The sequence below is a fragment of the Anguilla rostrata genome, chromosome 7, assembly GCF_018555375.3.
Source record: "Anguilla rostrata isolate EN2019 chromosome 7, ASM1855537v3, whole genome shotgun sequence".
NCBI lineage: Eukaryota > Metazoa > Chordata > Actinopteri > Anguilliformes > Anguillidae > Anguilla > Anguilla rostrata.
The window spans coordinates 20,659,248-20,665,496 of NC_057939.1; positions in this window are offsets into that span (position 1 = coordinate 20,659,248).

Here is a 6,249-nt window from a genome sequence, read left to right on the forward strand (position 1 = left end):
AATCGTCTGTACCATTTTGTGCCTGTGGATTTTATTTTATATTGTTGATGGTTCGTGACAACCTTATCAGAACATCTATTCCGTTTGAACTTTGATCTGCATTTATCTTTGTTACATCTGTGGGGTGACATAGCTTCATTGCCGGTTCGATCCCCCGCCCTGGGCGTGTCGAAGTGTCCCTGAGCAAGACACCTAACCCCTAATTGCAAGACACCTAACCCCTAATTGCTCCCAACGAGCTGACTGGTACCTCGCATGGCAGCCTTTCACCGTTGGTGTGTGAGTGTGTGTGTGTGAATGGGTAAATGAGAGGCATCAATTGTAAAGCGCTTTGGATAAAAGCGCTATATAAATGCAGTCCATTTATCATTAGTTATAGTTTACCCTTGAAATTCCAAATGCATTGCACATCTTTCTAAAACAAAACAAAAAAGCAATCAATTTGTTGAGTATCTCATCAATATTTAGTGAATGTATGGTGATGCTCCATTACACCTTTTGATGTTTGTTTTTTGAGCACAATCAAAAGCCAAGTCTCAAAGATTTCAAACAATTTCGTGTTTTAATGATCTGAACAGTAATGAAGGCGAACCATTGTATTTTATAAGATCTGCATGCGAATGACTTCTTGTGTCTATTTTTAAGTGTGTGAAGTTGAGAGTCTGTGTGAATACAATCATTAGGACATGTAAATTTTCACATGTAGGGTGGACAGCTCTTTGAAAACCATCCATATTTCAAAGACTCTATTATTACAAAAACAATTAATGCTTTACTTGTTTCTGACGAGTGCATGTAAAGACGCATAATAAACAATGGTTTATCACTTTGAACATGATTGTGGTATGCTCTTGGAAGTGGAGTGCTATTTTGGGAGCAATTACAGAGAGGGCTAGTGTGGGATGATGGGATGTAGAGTCCAGTACTGGTTAAATGCACAACAAAATTTTGAATAGTGGACTACACCTAACAATGTGCTCTCTGAGAATTTTTTTTTTAATGCTTGACAATTTTAATATGGGGCAGAAAACCATGTTTCCATAAGAACTGATGTCATTTGGGTTGTGAAGATAAAGCCATGTCCACAAAAACACCAAAAAAAAAAACACAATAATTAAACTGGCAACAAAAAAGGATAATGGTACTGTTCCATTTGTTTAGATCTCTTGGTTTGTATCTTCACAAAAAAAATGGATTTGATATGGCATAGCCTAAACAAGAAGCAGCGCATTATACTGTGTAAAAATTGTAGGTTCCAATCCTTGGAATTAACAGTACTCTTATGCCCTAGAACAATGTGCTTAATGTGACCCCAGGCATAACTGTAGAAGCAAAGCTGGTTCTGTGAGAGTAAGCCACCCTCAAGGTGTCTGCTGAGTGAAAAATGCAGCGTAATGTGTAGCTCGTCCGGGCTCCTCGGTGTGGGGCGTGCTCATATGAGTGTCACATGTTGCATGGAGCTGTGGGGACAGAGGCAGCACTGTATGTATCTGCTAGGTGTTTTTTTCTTCCTCTGTTTTCTGCTTTTCTTCCCCTTTGTCCTTTGGCACAAGTTTTTCAAACTGATTTCAGGAAAAAAAAACAATTAAAAAAAAACAAAAAAAAACAAACACAAATATAAACTATACTTCATATGCGTGTATTAGATATACTGTATGTTCTATGTCATGAACTATACATTATAATGGCCTGACTTTTAGTGTGTGTGTGTGTGTGTGTGTGTATATATATATATATATATATATATATATATATAACAATTTTGGTACTAAGAATGAGATTATCAACCAAAAGAACAAGCAAGGATACAGCTGATTCACAGAAAAAACGGTGAGTGGTATGTCAGAACAGTCTGTTTCAGTCTTGGAGTGAGTGAGCTTGTTTTGGTTATTGTGAAGCAAGGGATACAGTCCAACAAGACCCAGCTTGACTGAACCAATACGGCATGAGGTATGTGGAAGAGTGAGTTGTGGAAATGATGCTGCAGGTAAGAATCATTATCGCAACTGTGGAACAGCTATATTGTTTGGTTCTTTTTTTTTTAGTTCTGCCCTGAGGTATGGAGTAAAATACAAGCTTTTGCCAGGTTGAGCAATGTAATAGTTCTGCTGTAATGAATGCTATGCTACAAAGTAACATGTTGTTAGCCTACTGTATTTGCATTCTTAATTGCATTCTTTATTACCAAAAAGAACAGAAAGTCCAAGAACTAAATCTAGACTACCAATTACTTTTTTACATGCAAATTAAATGGAACAAAGTTAAAAGTGGCACAATAAAGTAATTAATCCTGAAAGAGACATGAACCATTTGAATTAATTATTATGCTTTGCCATTAGATGTTTTCCTTATTCATCCATCCATGGTTAACCTGGGCAGGGTCACCGGGGGCGCTGGAGCCTATCCCAGCACGCATTGGGAGAGAGGCAGGAATACACCCTGGACAGGCTGCCAATCTATCGCAGGGCACACATGATTTACTCCCACACTCAAACCTATGGGCAAATAAGAGTCTCCAATTTGCAATCTACCTGCATGTCATTGGACTGTGGGAGGAAACCAGAGTACCCAGAAGAAACCCATGCGAGAAGAGCATGCAAACATCACACAGAAAGGCCCAGGCTGGATTTGAACCAAGGACCTAGTTGTGAGAACACAGTGCTACCCACTGCACCACCATGCCACCCTTCCCTTATTCATTATCATCCATAGTCTATACAATGTAATTTGTTGTTACATTAAGATTGTCCAAAACTATTGGTTTAAGAGCTCTACGGAAAATGAGCCATTCGTGTTATTAAAGTGATCAATTTAAAATGACTTACAAATGAAAATAACAATAGGTTCAGGTCACAATTCGCACTGAAGTGATATGTTAACCTTTTTTGACTCCATCACCAGGTCACTGTAGAAACTGGGTTTGGGGTAAGAAGATTATGAGAGATGTTTAAATCCTGCCATCTGTTTCACAAATTGACTTTCAATTAATGAAGTGCAGTGGGCATCACTGCTTGCATTCCCTGAAGCCTCAGTAAATTGAGTTTTTGGTTTCTCTTTTTAATACAGTAGATTAGATTAACTTAATTTACATGATTTCTTCTGTTATATAGATATTATCAGTCTGCCCAAAGGGGAATTCAATGAAAGTAAAATTAGAACTTCAATTCAATTCAATTTTATTTGTATAGTACTTTTTACAGAGAACTGTCACAAAGACACTTTACAGTGTAGCAAGGCAAGAGACAGAGCAAAAAGCACACACAGCAAACACCAGGCCTGAACCCACAAATAGCACATAAGGTAAAAAAAACTCCCAGTGGCAAGAAAAAACTCCCCAATGCGAAGAAATCTCAAGAGGAACCCGGTTATGGAGGGGGAGCTCATCCTCCACTGGCCAGCCTGGTGTAGTTTACCAGACAGCAAATAAATTGGATTGAGCAGGTTACAGCTGAGGTGAAAGCTAACAGGAATAATAGAAGATCAAATGGTATAGTTCAGAATAGTGCAGTTTAGAGGAGCCGGATAATGGATCTGGAGCTCTAGACAGCATCAAGGCAAGGCATAGTACTAACCAATTATAAAAGTACTTCTCAAAAACATAGAATATGTTTGATGTTTATTGGAATTTCTAGAAGCTTATCAAAGCCTAGTAATAACTGTCATTTAAAAATACTATTATGGAACACAAATTCCGACAATCATAAAATTACTAGTCCTACAAGGGTCAATCCATCCATTATCTATTCCCACTTATCCTGGGCAGGGCTATCCCAGTGTGGATTGGGCGAGAGGCAGGAATACACCATGGACAGGCCGCCAATCTATCACAGGGCACACACACCATTCACTCACACACTCAAACCTATGGACAATTTAGAGTCTCCAATTTGCCTACCAATTGGCAGGTTTTCGGACCGTGGGAGGAAGCCAGATTACCCAAAAGAAACCCATACGGAAATGATCTTGGACCATTTAACATGCAAACTCCACACAGAAAGGCCCAGGCAAAATTTCTTGCTGTGAAGTGACAATGTTACCCACTGCACCACCGCGCCACCCACCCTAAAAGGGTACATATGTGCAAATTTCTAAGGGGGTTATTTTAATGAAAGCCAAAAGAAAATGAAAAAATATATAGATTATAATAAATTAATATAATACAAATTAAACACAAAGGGCTCGATAAGTGCTCCCCAAATGGCCTCCCATCCCCCGACACTCATTTGTTCATTATTCAATTGATATATTTGTACAGATTCACTCTGTGGCACACTTCATCATGTTTGTGCTGTACACAAGTCACATGACCTCTACTAATGGGGCCGTGCCTGAGCCCACTGTCCAGCAATGATACCCCCCATGACCATCTGCTCTGCGAGAGATCATCTGGGGAAAAATAAGGGGTTTCATATAAATGAGTTTTAACTGGGCACTAACAGCTTTGAACGCCATTGAGGAACTCACAGCAAAAATCAATACGGTTTCATATGCAAATTTTAATGAGGAGCAATCCATGGCTCTAGACATGGTCTGTCGAAGGAGAAAAAAACAGAAGACATTGAAAGCTGAACTTAAATTGAAAACTTGGAGCATTGCAAGTAATCAATGAGGAAAGCTTTCTACATCAGAGAGCTGACTTTCCTTTCTTCAAAGATGACCATAGCGTGCATCTTCATTTATAAAACCACCTTATTTGTCCCAAGCAAATCCTCAGTGATTATTGAATCACTGTGCATATGCATTCTTACACAGCTCTTTAACTTAGTTTTATTCAGCCTAAAAGGGATTACATGTCTTATTGAACACTGCACGGTTTTGAGTAGAAAAAAGGTGCCTACAGTATTCCAAAAAGTTTTTGTTACTTAGATGTTAGTTTTCAGATAAGGCAAATTGCTTTAAGTCTGCATATAGGCTATGACTACAGATGGAATGTCTGTTCACAAGCAACAACATAAATATGTAACTTAGAATTTAATGAAGTCATTTTTTTTTTCTGTACGGTTAAAATGTGACCTGTGGAAAAAACACAACAATGATTTGACTTGTCACTCCTTTTCACTGCAAATAAATGGTACAAGATTATACCCAAGCACATGCAGTATATAGGGCTTCTCCTCCGTGTACACCATTGTGGTGCACCAGGTTTTCTCTTAGGCACTGTAATATGGCTTGTACATTGCTTCTGGGGAAGAAGTGGGATGAGTGGTACATTTTGAATTCAGTCAGAACATTCTCTCCATCCATGTTTTTGCCCCAAGTACCTTGTGACATTTTTTGCCCTAATGTCACACCAGATGGGCACTTGAACTAGCTCAAATGGCCCTCAGCGGTGACCTAAGGGCAAAAATTAAGCATGTTTTTTAAAATAACAAAGAGGCCACCATTTTTTCATCTGAAAGGGCATCCTAATGGGACACTCTCAGGCTTCGTTTTTGCCCCAAGTTCCTTGTGGCCGTAGTGAAAAAATGGACACGTCCTATTAGCATGCCCCTTTGGATGAAACTGAGGCTACTAGGGTGCCGCTATGGTAGAAAAAAACTCACACTTCATTTTTCACTTCACCCTAAGGTCATGCCAGAGGGACACCTGAGCTGCTTAAATAAAGGTAGGCCTATATAAAAAAGGGTATTTAAGCACTCGGAGCAAAAAGGGCAGGGGCAACCACCCAATGCCTGCCCTCCTGCAAGCCACTGTTTACATTCATTATTTTGGTAAAATATATTCTGTACAATAACTGAGGGTGGTAAAAGAGTTTTTCTAGGTTGGTGTGCCCTTTTCTCAAAAACCCCTCAAAACAGCCTTGATTAAATACACTGCCCAAACTTACTAGTGTTACTCTTAAGCAGTTAAGTTAATTACCAATACTTTAATTACCAATATTTTAAATCCTTAACGTTGCAGGAATAACTGATGACAAGCTAACTACATTACACTTATACAAGTTGTGAACTCATACTTTGAGTGAACAATTTTTGTCCAATGTTGAGTCATGCTGACTGGAAAACAAAAGAGTTTTTGTTACATACTTAGCTACATACGATAAATTTAGCGAGTTACATTTCAATACGGGCCGTTTAGGGTATATAACAAAACATTCCAGTCGTCACAATCACGTTCAAATTCAGATTACTGCTATGCACACAAAAAAGCCAAAATGTTTTCGCGTCGAACACACACCTGTGTTTGCCATGCAATGCCAGCACCTAACTTAAATGGCTAACTATTGCACCTATTTGGAATACGTTTGTG